Here is a 16,646-nt window from a genome sequence, read left to right on the forward strand (position 1 = left end):
CAACTATTTAAAGGCACTGGAAAGTGTCCAAAAGCAGACAGCAGTGAAAAAAGAGCTTACTCTTGAAAAACTACAACTAGAAACAACAGAATCATGAGTTCAGTTCGAAGTTTTTTTGCTGAGTGGCCTCCCCATCCCTCACAAATATGGTGAAGGAAACCAGACAGCCACACAGCTCAAAGTGGCAGAGAAAACCTCAGAGCTGAAATTTCAGGTAGACGTAATGGAAGTGAAGGAAACAAAGAAAGGTGAGGCCCAAAATCTGAGCATAAACTCTGCTCAAATCCGACTTGATAGCTAAAATACACATGTACGGGAGGTAGGGGAGAGACACCAGGTAGAAAAAGCAGGCAGAGACCGTAGAGAACTCTACCCTTGAAAGCCGCATGGCACAAGACATGATTTTGATGTTTTCTAAGCTGAATGTATTCCCCAACTGTATACACTTCCAGCAGCAGAAAGCTGAATCCCTTACTGGTTAGGGTATCAGAGGACAAAGACCACCACTAGCAGGTAAACTGGAGATTAAGAGGGAACTCCCAGAAGAACCCAGAAAGAGGGTGAATTCCAAAATGTGAGTATAATCTCTGTCCAAATTCTTGGCTGACCACCAAATTACAGAGGTGCAGGAAAGCCTTCCCTTTGCCCTGATCCCCAGGAAAACAAGCTAAAAAAATAAGTAGTTGGAAGAAGTAAGAAATAAGCACAGATGGCAGCTGCTATACACTGCAGGGGAAACAAGTTTGCAGTTTGAATCCAGGCAAGTTAACATTCTCTAAAACAATAACAAAACAACAACAACAAATCCTCATAAAAATATTACAATGCCCAGGTTTCAACCAAAAATTATGAGACATGCAAAAAATTAAAACAGTAAAAGGCAGAAAACAGAAACTGACTCCAAGTTGGTCCAGATGTTAGATTTAGCAAACGAAGACTTCAAAGCACCTATTATAAATATATTCAAACAATTAAAGAAAAAGTCTATACAAAGAACTAAGAGAAGAGCACTGTCTTGATGATTGATACAAAGGGCATCTCAGTAGAGAGGTGGCAACTGTCAAAAGAAATGGAAATTCAGCTCTACCTGAAAAGAACAATGACTAGAATGAAAAATTAAATGGATACAATGGCACATGGAGATTAAAAAAAAAAAAAAAAAACAGGGAACTTGGAAAACAGACCAATAGAAATTAACCAAAGCACAGAATAAAGAGCAAGAAAGACTGAAGAAAATTGAAAAGAGATTCGGAGACAGGAGGGACAGTATCTAATAATAAAGGTAGGTAAGTTACTGAATACACACAAAACATGAATGAATCTTAAAAGCATTAGATAAGTGAAAGAAGCCAGACTCAAAGGTTACATACCATATGATTTCATTTCTACGACATTCATTGAAAGGCAAAACTATAAAGACAGAGAACAGATCAGCCAGGAGTTAAGGCTGAAGAGATTACACAGGGACAGCACAAAGTAATTTTGGTGAATGATGAACTATTCTGTACCTTAATTGTGGTAGTGGTAAACACCTGTATGCTTTTATCAAAACTGACAGAACTGTATATCAGAAAGAAATAATTTTATTGCATTTAAATTTTAAAAGAAAAAACCAGTGATGATTTTAATTAATACTTTAAAGCATCAAATATATTAGCAAGGCATAATGAAACCACTTTTTGATCAAAAACCCCAATCACACTGTCCCATTACCATACCAAGCATAGTTAATCAATAGCCATCCTTCCACTGCCACAAACGACATACATAAACTTTGGATAAAGAAAACTGGTGAGTTTTCATTTCTACTTCTGCCACAATAGTGAGTAACGAAGAGGTTTTAGAATCAGAAAAAAACCTGTATAACTTTGTAAAAGTTTCTTGACATTCAAGACCCCAATTTCCTTAAATGTGAAATGAAGAAAATAACACAATTCTCATTATTTGGTGGTTAAAATCTACTATTATTTTAACCACCAAAGTGTTAGACAGGATACCTTATATAACACAGTGCTAGGCACAATGCTTACTCTCTTTAGTAGGCAACCTAATATAAATTTAGTGTATATTTCATTAGTTCATTCATGACTAAAGGTTTTAAGATTTTGCTCAGCCCTTGTTTAATTACACATACCACTACACTAATACAAAATGAATACATCTCCTTTCTCTCCCTGACATGATATACAGTACTATTTGTCCTAGAAAAAATCTAGAACCAATCTAAATGTTCATCAAGTTAAGAGGTTAAAAATCTGCACAATATATCATGAAACCAGTAAAAATGAGATATATAGATGATGTTACGGAAAATATTTCAAAATATATCGTTAAGCTAAAAAGCAAGATACAGATATGCATTATGTAATCCCATATTTACACACAAGAAAAACAAAAACAAAAAAACAGAAAAAAGAAAATTAAAAAATTAAATACACATACACACACACACTCATCCATGCTTGTATATGTTAAGATAAAATGTCTAGAAATATCATATAAAACTAAAACTAGTTGCCTCTGAGGAAATGCTGGAATAAGGAGACTTACTTTTTGTTGTATCTCTTCATAGTATTTGAATTTTCTACATATTATTTTCACAATGATAATATTGGGGAAGGTTTATTAAAAAGTGTTTCGAGGTGATGGTGTTACAGAAATTTTTTTCCTTGTTTAATTTTACTGCTTAAGTGCAGTTTTGTAAATTTGTTAGGATTGCTTAAATATAGGCACTACACATGCACTGACAGAATATGTTTCTGCCACATGTCCCCCATTAGACTATAAGATCCTTGAGGGCAAGAACAAAGTATGACTCAGGTTTGTGTCCCCTCAGACTAGTACAATTTGTATGTAAGCTTTCACAAAATGTTAACTACATTAAGAAGAAAGAGGCTGGGTGCGGTGGCTCACGCCTGTAATCCCAGCACTTTGGGAGGCCAAGGCAGATGAATCACAAGGTCAGAAGTTCAAAACCAGCCTGACCAACATGGTGAAGCCCCATCTCTACTAAAAATATAAAAATTAGCCGGGCATGTTGGCGGGCGCCTGTAATCCCAGCGACTCAGGAGGCTGAGGCAGAATCGCTTGAACCTGGGAGGTGGAGGTTGCAGTGAGCCAAGATCGCACTACTGCATTCCAGCTTGGGCGACAGAGCAAGACTCCATCTCAAAAAAAAAAAAAAAAAAAAAAAGAAGAAGAAAGAAACTGAAGCACATTTCACTTAATACAATTTACTAGTGCAGAGGAAATAAGAATCACAAAGATTTATAAGCAGTCTTTAACTTTTAGTTGTTTGTCTTAAAAGAATACTGTCATATACCTGTACTCATGTTTTAGTTATGGCAAAGAGCACCAATCACGTGAATCTTACTTTCAAATAAGCAAAACCTGTAACAATTCAATTTCTAATGCTCTCAGGAAATACATATCAAGATAGTGGGGATAAAAGAGAGAAAATATCACATCCCTAAAAACATTTTTCAAGATATTACCAAACAAGTCCTAAGTTTCCCCGAAACATTCCTCAAAGATGTGCCTATTTAAATCTCACAGAAGCCCTTTCAATTGTTAAGGCTTGTCCTTTTCTGATTTGTTACAGTTAAAACAAGACAAGCTTAGCTGAGAACTTTATTCAGGGTATTTTTGTAACCGATTGAATTGTATGTATCTAATTTCACCACATAAAATTAAAGTGGCCAGGTATGGTGGCATGCACCTGTAATCCCACCTACTTGGTAGGCTGAGACAGGAGGATCACTTGAACCCAAGAGTTCAAGGCCTGCCTGGGCAACAAAACGAGACCCCCAGGTCTAAAAATAAAAAATTATATTAAATGTAAAAATTAAAAAGATTTTTAAAAATAAAATAAAATTAATTTATTCTTTCATTCAAAATCTATTTATTGAGTACTTAGCACCTTTCAGGTATTTTGATAACTGCTAGGGAGACTCCAACAAACAGATTTAATAAAACTGCATGGTATTCCCATTAAAATTAGGATCTGTTATTTATTTGTTTTTATTTATTTATTTATTTATTTAGAGACGGAATTTCGCTCTTGTTACCCAGGCTGGGGTGCAATGGTGCAATCTCAGCTCACTGCAACCTCTGCTTCCCGGGTTCAAGTAATTCTCCTTCCTCAGCCTCCCAAGTAGCTGGGATTACAGGCGTGTGTCACCACGCCTGACTAATTCTGTATTCTTTTCAGTAGAGACAGGGTTTCATCACGTTGGTCAGGCTGGTCTCGAACTCCTGACCTCAAGTGATCCTCCTGCCTCGGCCTCCCAAAGTGCTGGGATTATAGGCATGAGCCACCACACCCAGCCCTGTTGTCTATTTAAAGGATGATCTCTAACTCACCAAGATGTTAAGACTTCCAAAGTCAGCTCAGTCAACCCTTGATGTTCCAGAGGTGATTTGGATATAAAATCTTTGTGCTAATTGATTTTATCACTTTTATAGAATTTCTATTCAAATTTTGCTGACTTCTTAATTAAGGCATTAACACTTCAATAAATGAAGTGTTACTCATTTGTTTCTTTCCCATCACAAACAGCTCAATAAATGTTTGAAAATCTTTCCATGTTTTAAGCATTTACAAAGTACCTACATTACATGATTAGCATTGTAAGTAACTAGACGTTGTTTAGTTTATAGGCTACCTTCTAAAAACTCAAAAGGCGTATTTTTTAATATCCTAAAGAAATAACAATGTTTTACTTTTCTACTATGACCAAAAAGTGTTGACTTCAAAACCAGAAACATCTTAGTTGAAGTAAACCATCTTGACATAATATCAATTAATACAGGCAATGCTCCTGAAGCTGATGCCTAAATCAAATGAGATTACAGTCAATTCTTAAGAAGCAACACCCTTTAAACAAAGTCAGACAATATTTTAAACAATACTTTTCCTTCCATGATGCCTTTTTATGTTTTTTCATATAATGTTTATTATGCTGTTCCATTTTAACCTATTCATTATTCCCTTTACCTTCCATTCCTTTCAGATTTTTGCCTATCAGCCATCAATTCAACAGGCTAGTAACGGCTCTATTAAATGTGATTCAAGTGCCAGACTGCAGCACTGCTCAATAGGACTTTCCATTATCACAACAGTGTGATAATGGAAATGTTCTATGTCTGCACTGTCTGAAAAGTTTAAGGAATCTAAAATTTGCCCTGAGACAAAATACTTGCTCACAAAGAAACATTTTACACATCTTTGTGTCTTGGTACTATAGGCAGTGTTCCATTTTAATAAAATTAAAAATGTTCTCATATTCAAAGATCTTTGAATTAAGGCTCATTTCAATAACTAAAAGTCTGTGGTACATGAATAGACAAACCAACCAATAGAAGAGAATTAAAGGCCCAGAAACAAAGCCCTAAAACATAAAGAACTTCAATATATGATAAAGTGATAGCTCAAGTCATCGAGAAAAGACAGACACTAATAAATGGCATTGAAACAACTGAATAAACATTCAGGAAAACATGAAACTGGATTCATACCTCATACCACATACTAGGATATACTCCAAATGAATCATCTATATAAATGTAAAAACTGGTACCATACAAATACTAGAAAAAATATGGGTGATTTAACTGACAACCAGGAAGGAGAGAAAGCCTTTCCTATTTGCCTATGAAAAACACCACTACTTGCAAAAAGCACAGAAAAAAATAAAGTTTTAAAAACAAGTTATTTTTTTTTAAAAGGAATAATTTCATAGTATATAAAGAGCTCCTTAAAGAAGGAAAGAAAAAGACAACTTCTCTTCTCCAAAACAGAGAATGCACAAAGAAATGGGCAATCTTCAGAAAAATAAAGGCAAATGGCCTTAAACATAAAAATATGTTCAACTTCACTCATAAAAGAAATGCAAATTAACACCTCCAAGTTTGACCATATATTCTGCTGGTGAAGCTGTGGAGAAGCATTCTCAATACCGGCATACACTGCCAATGAAAAGTACAAATGACGGCCTGGTGCAGTGACTCACGCCTATAATCCTGGCACTTTGGAAAGCTGAGGTGGACAGATCACTTGAGCCTAGTAGTTTGAGACCAGCCTGGGCAACATGGTGAAACCCCATCTCTACTAAAAGACATAAAAACTAGCCGAGCATGGTGGCACAGGCCTGTAGTCCCAGCTACTCGGGAGGTTGAGGTGGGAGGATCACTTAAGCCTGGGAGGTTGAAGCTGCAGTGAGGGGTGATCATGCCACTGCACTCCAGCCTAGGTGACAGAGTGAGACCCTGTCTCAAAAAAAAATAATAATAATAAACAAATAAATAAAAGGAAAAACACAAATTATATAACCCCTGTAGAAAGGAATTCTGTAATATCCAACAATATTACACATACACTTACTAGTCCTACTTCAAAGATGATACAAGTCCACTAATATTCCACAAAATATCGGCAAATATATTCACTGTGGTATTATTTGTAATGGAAAAAGGCTAAAACAATCTGAATGTGCATCAAAAGAAGCTAACTGAATAAACTACGTGCATCCACACAATAGAATACTAGATCAATATCCAAAAATACACTGTTAGGTTAAACAACAACAGCAAAAAACAGGTAGGTTCAGAACAAGCAATATTCATTGTACTACCTTTTGTGACATAAAGGGGAAATTTTAAAATACATACATATATTCAAAGACAAATATACATGTATTTATTTTTGTAAAAGAAACTCAAAGTATAAATAAGACATTAATCAAAATGGTTACCTATATGGGCAGAGTAGGACTGGGGTGAAGGTAATAGGGATGTAATCAAGACTTCTGAGTTCTCTTTTGATATACTTTAGCTATCTGAACCATGTAATGACTTACATACTTCAAATAAATAAATAAGGGGTGTATGTAATATTCATGTGTGTATGTATCTGTGTACACACATATATTTGTGACTGGAAGCAATTATCATTGAGGCATGGGATTATGGTACCATTTTCTTCTTTGCCCTTTGCTAAATGTCCCCAGTTGTACATAATGCATATTACTTTTATAGTCAGAAAGAAATTACTCCAAAGAAATCTATTTTTACAGGAAATTTTTCAAAGTACTCATTAAAAAACAATTTCAAAATTAACAGCCATTCAAGCTGTGGTGGTATGTGCCTGTAATCCCAACTACTTGGGAGGCTGAGGTGGGAGGATCACTTGAGCCCAGAAGTTCAAGGCCAGCCTGGACAACATAATGAGACCCCATCTCAAAAAAAACCAAACAAACAAACAAACAAAAAACTCTTCCAGTCTACTGTCAAATAATATCATTCACTAGGGAAGCAAAGATGATCAAAGATGCCATACCACTTTAAAATATGGCAGTTTTTCCTTTTCTTAATACGTTGAGTTCGAGTAACACGGACAGCTGCATATATGTATATTTATAAACAATGCACATATACTATCACACCAGTATTATGTATATAGTACATACACACATGAAATGGAAACTTAAAAAGGATACAGTAAAAAATAAATAGAAGTTCTATCGTTTTCTTCATACACCACAATGAACAAGTTTTTCATATATCCCTAGAAGCACATGCAACCCACTAGTGGGATCACTGGACAAACTACTCCAAATCAGGAGACTTGTAGATTTGTATTCTAGTCTTAGGCGTCTTACTGCCTGCCAATATCTTTGATGAAAATCAGTTAAGGGGCTTGATTTGCACTTTAGTTTTCTCTTCCAAAAATTGGAGTATTAATGGTTTTAAAGTTACTTTCAGTATTATGGTTTCATAATCCCACTAGTCTCTCTAATAATTTTCTCCTTTAAAAGAGAAACTCCAACAATTTGGAAAATTAAGGAAGAAACAAGAATGTCTCGCAGTTAACCATCTTACAGGAGGTTATGGTCTTCTCCAAGAAAATTCTAAATGAACAAATGAAGAGCTGAAAGAAACAGATCATATCGCTTGCTTTCTTGATGTGAGAAAAATCAAATTCAAGCCTGCACTGTATAAAATTGTCCTGAATGAAGTAATTACCTTTAAAACAATCCAGCACTATTTGTATGCCACCCAAAAACGAGAAAATCATAACAACACTTGTACAATTTTGTACCCAAGATTCTTTCTCAGGTATCTGAGCACTAAAATTTATTTTTATTTATCTTTTATTTTTTTCCAAACCCAGTTGATTTCCTAGGATGACATTTATTTTTAAGCTGACATTTCATGTAGTCTACAAATAGAAAACCCAAGATAATTTTCTACTCATGTGCTACAAGCAATAATAGTCAAATATGCTAAAGGAAAATAATCTAAATTAATAAAAATGGTTTTTTTAAAGGTAGATAACAGTATCCCAAAAGACAATTTTTAAAATGCCACACAGTCTCTCTCTTCACTCTAATCTCTTCCCTTTTGCCTACTTTTCTAACTAGCATTCATATTACACAGAATACCAGATATCAGCCAATAGATGCCAATATGAAAAACAAGAAAAAGAGCTTCCTATTGTTCAATGCTTACTAGAATAAGTAAAAAGAAAAAAGAAAAAGTTTTGTAATTTTCATTGGAGGAGTGATATTGGCAAGGCTGCAAATAGTCAGTTGAACTTGTCCTCTCCAAGTGAGATAGTCAGATGTGAATGTAAATCTAACTAATGGAAGTGTTTCAAGATCACTGGCGATAGAGAGGTGGGAGGAGGAGGCAATGATGCCAGTATGCTATTTTCCAAGCGTAAACATGGAACAAAGTGCTAACAACTTATACATCATTTTACTATTTATAATAGCACTTTTATATACTTTTATTTCATTTCATCCTTAAATCCCTGACAATTGGCCAGGTGAAGTGGCTCACACCTGTAATCCTAGCACTTTGGGAGGCCGAGGTGGGGGCACTGCCCGAGCTCAGGAGTTCGAGACCAGCCTGGGCAACATGGTGAAACCCATTCTCTACTAAAATACAAAAAAAAAAAAAAAAAAATCAGCTGGACGAGGTGGTGTGAGCCTGTAGTCCCAGCTACTAGAGAGGCCGAGGCAGGAGAACTGCTTAAATCCAGGAGGTGGAAGTTGCAGTGAGCCAAGATCGCGCTTCAGTCTAGGTGACAGAGCAAGACTCTGTCTCAAAACAAAACAAAACAAAACAACAACAAAACAAAACAAAACAAAAAAACAACAAGAAAAATCCCTGGCCATTGTGTTCTATATACATTTTTCATGTGAGGAAATAAAGGCTCAGAGAGGTTAACATTACTGTCATAGAGCTAACAGTGGGCTTTAAACTCAGATCTAAATGATGCTAAATAAGACACTTCAGGCAGAAAGGTATGATTACAATTTAAAATGACCTTAGTTCCTACAGCTTCCGTGGGTGGAGGGAAAAATAAACAAAGTAAGTAAATGAAATAACCTTAGAAAAGTATTTTTCATAGTTTCTAATCAAGTACTTCAATCAGTGATTCACTATAACAGACTTTTATTCCGAGCTAAATACTAAACGATAATTTCAAGTTGTCACCAAAATTACTAATAGATCACTCATTTCAACTACAAAGACAAAAATAAGCACCATATAATCAAATACCTTACATTTAAACAGAATAACATAATTAAACTATTAACAGGGTGAAGAAAGATTTTTCTTTTTTTTTTCCTTTTTTTTTTTTTTTTGAGACGGAGTCAGTCTTGCTCTGTCGCCTAGGCTGGAGTGCAGTGGCATGATCTTGGCTCACTGCAATCTCCACCTCCCAAGTTCAAGTGATTCTCCTGCCTCAGCCTCCCGAGTAGCTGGGATTACAGGCGCATGCCACCACGTCCAGCTAATTTTTTGTATTTTTAGTAGAGACAGGGCTTCACCATGTTAGCTAGGATGGTCTGGATCTCCTGACCTCGTGATTCGCCCGCCTCGGCCTCCCAAAGTGCTGGGATGACAGGTGTGAGCCACTGCACCCGGCCAGAAAGATGCTTTTATTGGCAACGATAATTTACAATCTTCAGAAATCTACTGTGACATAAGGTTACATATTTAAATTAAAATCATTCCTCTTTATGTTCAAGTTTCTACTATTTCAAATACTCAGCTCATTGTATTCCCAATTACCTGACAATTTCTCAATCCTTTCAGAGAGCATCTTTTTAAATTGATTGTTCACCTTCCATCTTCAAGTTATAGATTGCTACATTCTTTTTTTTTTTTTTTTTTTTTTTTTGAGATGGAGTCTCACTCTGTCGTACAGTCTGGAGTGCAATGACACAGTCTCAGCTCACTGCAACCTTGCCTCAGCCTCCTGAGTAGCTGGGATTACAGGCACCTGCCACCACGCCCGACTAACTTTTGTATTTCTTCATAGAGATGGGGTTTCACCATGTTGGCCAGGCTGGTTTTGAACTCCTGACCTTGTGATCCGCCCACCTCAGCCTCCCAAAGTGCTGGGATCACAGATGTGAGCCATGAACCACCACGCCTGGCTGGCTGATTACTACATTCTTTAGCAAACTAGGTCTCAGTTTCAAAGATCTCAAAGTAAACGAGAGTAAGATATATTAAGGGAAATGCAACATTGACTTGAACCCTGATGAAGACTCTATTAAAAAGGAGGAAATATTTTAATAGTTCTTTCTCCATTAACAAAACAAGGTAACATCTGTACCTTCCTGACCCACCTTACTTTTGGTTCAGAATCAACAAAAAATAAAGGATCCAAACAGATGACGATAAAAATATAACTGAATCCAATGTGCAAAAACCCTTATTACTTCAACTGCAAATTAAACTTACCCAGTTAGAACTGTAGGCATTCCATTATCTTCTCCCTCATAGTATTAGTAGTCCAGCCTGCTCAGATAAGCCTAACATACAAATGAATAGACAATGTATAGCCTAAGAATTGAGAGTCCCAAAAATTGAATCATAAGGCATTGAACAAAAGTATACTCAATCCCTTCCCCTAGCCTCCCCTAATCCTCCTTTGGGACGGCCACTCAGGGGATGGGAAGAAGCTGAAAGCTATTTCCAAAAAAGAACTTCCTACTTTATGAGTCATGGTAGAAACATCTAGAGACAAAAATAATGGTTCCCCCTTCAACAAGCACAATCTTCTCAAATATAAAACAAATTCCTCAGAAGTAGTGCTCTTCAACAGGAGCATCTCACAAACACAATATATATCTCCTCTTCTTTCATTTCCTATTTCAGAGAGAGGCAAAGATTGAATGAACAGATATTAGCCTAGCTTGGCCTGAGATGACTGAGCTAAAATGAAGAAAATCAAGTCTGCAAATTCCCAAAGCAGTCCTGATTAAAAAGCAGTATTCTATGTAGTCTCTGCACAAGTTATGATAAATTTAGCTACAAAAGGCAGACCTCTTCGTAAAACTGCACAATACACAAATGGGTACTTAATCATTTCACCCACCTTTTCAAAATTCTCTCCCTTACCTAACTTCCTCTCTCACCCTTATCCCCAGTGAAGACTCTCAACTTGCCCTCTATATGCCTAAAAACCACCTCTTACTTAGGTTTGACCTCTAGCACTCCCATTCCCCATAACTGAACTAGGTATGAATCAGATTGCGTGATTAAATTACTTTACATTAATGGGTAAATGAGGCTTAATCCACAAAGGTCAATTCCATACATGTCATTATACTCTACTATGTATAAGGCACTAAGTTTAATCAATTAATGTACCTATCCTTCTTACAAGAAAAACTAACACAAATCAATCCTTTAAACAATGTAAGGAAGGGGCACAAGAATGTTTGCTTCACATCACAATTTCTCCACCCATTTCTTTCCACCCTGTTGCCAAACCCCTCCAATCTCCATCTGGCATGGAATAAAATCCAAGGGATCAGTACTTCTTCCAGTAAAAGTCAATGCCTAGGAAGACAATGTGGGATAGCACAGCAAACAATAAACATTCAAATCCTGAAATGGACTATAGATGGTGTTTTGTATTTAATTTTATATATTAGCTGCAAGTACAATAAAGAGCTTCTAAATAATCCAATTTCTGTATAAGATACCTATAAATCAGCTATGCTCAGAACTCTGAGTTCTTAAACCATAAATACTGAGATGTTTTTTCTTCAGTTATTTCCACAGTTAGAATGTTTATAGTAATACCAGTTCAATTTGCCCTACCATACTTAAAGGCTATTAAATTTAACTACTGTTTTCAATTAGACGTGACATTTTTCCCAAGACCCCTTAAGTTTGAAACTCCAAACTTGCTTTAAACCTCCTTTTTTTCCAGTCATAAAATTAATTTTAATCTATAACAGAGCTTCTAAACTGGAGAGGAGAATGCAACTATAGACAGGTTTGAATTTGATTCAGCCACATGATATTTTTAATGGTTTTAATTAGTTGCCAATATTTTTAAGACGCAAGACACTGAATGTAAAAATCTAGATTTCTGGTTTCTCTTGAGAATGCTGAAGATGGGGTCCATATTCATATATGGCACTGATTAGGGGGACCTCAGACTTGGATGTCTCTCTGATAAGGCATAGTGCATTTCCCTCATTTTCATTATCTAACTAGTACCCAAAGGCATGTGAGTTTGTTGCTCATGCTATGGCTTTGAAAGGTGCATAATATATTCCATATGACTTCCATACTTCCCTAAGTCACCTACTATAAAAAGCCAAAAGCAGACCACAGTGGTTTGCAACTCCATAGTTAATAATTTTAAAAATTCACACAGCTTAGAAGGAGTGAGAAAGATTCAGACTGGTGGAAGGGTAACATAATTACATAGGGTTAAAAGTCCATCTGAAAGCTTTTTTGGGAGTGAGAAAAAAGATGAAAGAACACAAAAACATTGTTGAAACACTAAAAGCTTTTCTGTCTGAACACTGTTACTCTCTGGTGGTTCCTTACCACATTCCACGCTTTAGAACCTTCCTTCCTACTTTGTATGTATTAATATAATAGCAGTTAGGTCATACACGCTGAGAAATGTTGGAAAAATTTATAAAACACATTTATATCATCAGAAATAATTCTTCTTACATTTTTTTTTTTTATTTTTAACCAGTCTTAGTTCATTTTCAAATCCCTTCCCAAGTATTTTCTACTGCTTTCTGCTTTATATTCAAATGACAACTTCAGACCTGGGTTTCAGGCCTGAACTTCAATCCTGGACAGGCTCTCTAACACAGAAACTCTTTTGGTCCTTATGGCTGCATTCTTTATTATATCTCTTATTCCGATTTCTACAATCTCTTTCATTGAAAATTTATCCCTAACCCCCTCTCTAAAACATTTTGATCAAATTTGTGTACTTCGGGGTTCGGGAGGATAGGGGCGGGAAGGAACTCAGTTGTACAAATACAACTAATATCCTGTGCTCTTTCATTTAGATTGCTAATTTAAATAAAAAGCATGAAAACTCTGAAAGATAATAAATCTTCGTAAAATAATCTCGTTTGCTAAGTGCACAAAGCCACAAGCAAGTAAAGCTCTATCTTTCAGCATGTCTGGACTACTGACTTTTCATCACAGACTCAATACTGACGAGAAAGCAGAAGCTGAAATCTGTGAGGCCCAGGAACAGTCACACTGGCCCACACTAACAAATTACTAACCGATGTCTCACCTTCCCCCGCCCCATTCCCAAAGATAAGGGTGTCAGGGCACCTGCATCTGAAGAAGAAAGACCAGAACCTCTTCCGTGCAAGTTTTAAGAAAACAAAGCTTTACCACACGTAAAACGGTTACAGCATAAAACCACGCAGCACATTAGTGGGGTATCACTCCTCTTCACCCAGAGGGAGGCTGCCCACCACCTTATTCCCTATTGTGATGCGCCCTCCTCAGGATGTCACTGCGTTCGTCTGAGATGACAGGAAAGGGGCGGGGCACGGGGTTCTTCTGCCCTGGAAAGGGATGAGGGTATCGCCTTCATCCCCGGGGAAAGGCCTCTGGACTCCCAACCCAAAAGCAGCAGCCGCAAAACTCAAGTCTTATCCCGGCCTCTCCTAATTGGGTGCTCGTGGCCGGAGCCCAAAACGCCACCCACAGTCCCCGAGCAGGGTCCGGTCGCCCAGACCACTGCCACAGCAGCCTGGCTCTCACGCCCAGATTGGCCCCTCCGCCCTTTTCCTTTTTCGCCCCAGCCAAGCCCAGCCTCCCGCGCCGCCCCCGTCGAGTTCCCCAGCTGAGTCCACTCACTGTCGAACCTGTAGTCCCCCTTCAGTGCCCACAGAAGATTGGGGCAAAGGCCGAGGCCAGTGACACCGCCACTTCCTCCTCAGCCAGATCCCTCCAGAGGTGGCTGTGGAGGCTGCCACTGAGGCGGCTGCGCGTAGCAGAGCCGCCCTGGCAGGTTGCAGGCCGGTTCCTCAGCCTCTTCTCGCGAGAGCGCGCAATCCGAAGAGGCGAGGCCAGCCGCGTTCTCGCGAGAACGGTGCTCTCCGCCCAGGAGTGGGCGGGGTACCGAGGGACAAGGCAGTTGAGGGAGTGGCGGCCTCCGGTGGGATCTCAGCCTGTGGGCTGGCGGCGCGGAGAGGAAGGCGCAGCGCGACCTCTCCTCACAGACATCAGCGTGGGTCAACCGCGAGCCTGGATCCCGAGTGGCTGAGGGCTGTTACCTTCCAACCTTTGAATCCCACGTTTTCCCATTAACTTCCTGTCACCGTTAGAGAAAAGCGGACAGTGTCTCGGTCACAGAGTGGGAGAAATATCTCAGGGACTCTTCAGGGAAAGCGTTTTCCTCATCAAAGCAAACTCCAAAATCGCTTCTGCCGGCGTGGACCAGCTGGAACCGATGAGAGTCGGTAGTCGTGAGGGACACCCTCTGTTCCGTAGCGTACCCCGCTGCTTATTTTTAAACGCTCGGGTTGGCGGGAACACGTATGCCAGCTGAAACTCCTTCAGTTTGGCTGCCTAGGAAACATCGAGAGTCACCTGCATGGGCTGGCTGGACAATAAAAACGGGAAAAATTGTAAAAGACACAGTCTCCGCCCTCGAAGCTTACACCCTCGGGGCGAGACCTACAGGAAAGTAGATAATCCCATTATTCTCTGATAAAAGCCGAGCTGCTTGCTTGCCTGAGCTCTGGGAGCAGATAGGGAGTAACCGGCTGTTCCCCGCGGCCTTGTTGAGAAAGCCTTCACCTGGGAGTGACACTTGCGCTGAATCTTGAGCATAAGTAAGTTCTCCAGTTTAGGGAAGAGAGGGAAGGGCGTTGCAAGGAGAGGAAGCAAAGAGGAAGAGGATCTGCTTTGAGTAATTGGGTATGAAAACAGATATTGGAGCAAGAACTTTGTTGAAAAACCTTTAACCACTGTTTAGTTTCGATGAGAACATTCCCAGGCTCCTACCGTGTGATACGCAAAGTATTTTCCAAATCAGTGTTTATGCTAAGGAGATGAGCAGTTGAGCTGGACAATTACAGTTTCATCTTTGTCCTGTAAGAACACTTAGATGTCAGAAAGCTAAGAGAAACAGGTTGTTGTCATAATTCACTAAGTTACTATAGCCAACATTTTGCTAAATTGGAAATTGCCAATAATTTCAAGTTGTCTACATAAGAGCAATCTAATAGTAATTTTGTGATACAGTTTCTCAGAGAAACTGAGAAAATTCTCAGGCAAAAAACAAAAACGTCATCAGTCTTGACTTATCAAAGTTTTCTCCTATAAGCTCTGCTCAAAAGAAGTCATTCTGTAGTCCAAGTTAGGGCTAATGTGGTCCGTCAAACAGGAACCATTTTCTTATATCAAAATAGAAGCCGTCCTCTTCTAAAGAAAGAGTCTGGTATTTTGCTGTAGAGTTTCCACTCACCTTCCTTTAGACACATTATTTTCATATTATTACATATAAAATAATATGTATACTATATGAAAAATACTATGTATACTATAGTTTTATTTGGCTTACCCTACTCACCCTACAAATAAGCCCAACACTTAGTAGGAAAACAAAAAGTTATTCTAACCCTGCTAATATGGTTTGGATCTGTGTCCCACCTGAATCTCATGTCAAATTGTAATCCCCAGTGTTGGAGGTCGTTGGATCATGAGGGCAGATTTCCCCATTTTTGCCATTCTGGTGATAGGGAGTTCTGGTGAAATCAGTTATTTAAAAGTGTGTGGCGCCTCCCCCACCCTCCCTCCTCCCGCCATATAGGATGTGCCTACTTCCCTTGGTTTTCTGCCATGATTCTGAACTTCCTGAGGCCTCCCCAGAAGTCCAGCAGAAGCCCTCGGGGTTCCTGTACAGCCTGCAGAGCCGTGAGCGAATTAAAACTGTTTTCTTTATAGCAGTGCAAGAATGGACTAATGCACCTGTCATAGGCCAAGTGGGTGCTCTGTTAAGCATAATTTCACATCAAGTTCTTGGAATTTTCCAGGAAGCATTAGAAGAATCATATGAATGAAAGACTTCAGGCAAAATATGGATACTTTGTTCCATACTGGAATCTGTTCAAACCATCATACCCTACTTCGATGGGTCCTGGAGCTCATTTCATTCTGCTGTTCTTCAAAAACAAAAGAGAATAGGGGTTGGGAGAAAATATAAAATCTAATAAAGTTTCTACTGTTCTTTGCTCTAAAAGAGAATTAACCAGCTGGGCACGGTGGCTCGCGCCTGTAATCCCAGCACTTTGGGAGGCCGAGGCGGATGGATCACGAGGTCAGGAGATCCAGAC

The 16,646-nt window shown here is 38.5% G+C and overlaps 1 protein-coding gene across 11 annotated transcripts in view; it reads right to left on the reverse strand.

Moving 5' to 3' along the window:
• BTBD10 (BTB domain containing 10) overlaps positions 1-14,364 on the reverse strand; it is a 71,683-nt gene extending 57,319 nt beyond the window's left edge. For 5 of the 11 annotated variants that reach the window (XM_009186539.3, XM_031653346.1, XM_017948595.2 and 2 more), the window contains exon 1: positions 14,164-14,364. The gene's annotated coding sequence lies outside the window, so the exon portion shown is untranslated. The other 6 variants (XM_009186540.4, XM_009186534.4, XM_017948592.3 and 3 more) reach the window with 4 other exon arrangements.
• Between the last annotated feature and the right edge of the window lie 2,282 nt (positions 14,365-16,646).

Source organism: Papio anubis, chromosome 12 (genome assembly GCF_008728515.1).
Source record: "Papio anubis isolate 15944 chromosome 12, Panubis1.0, whole genome shotgun sequence".
Classification (NCBI taxonomy): domain Eukaryota; kingdom Metazoa; phylum Chordata; class Mammalia; order Primates; family Cercopithecidae; genus Papio; species Papio anubis.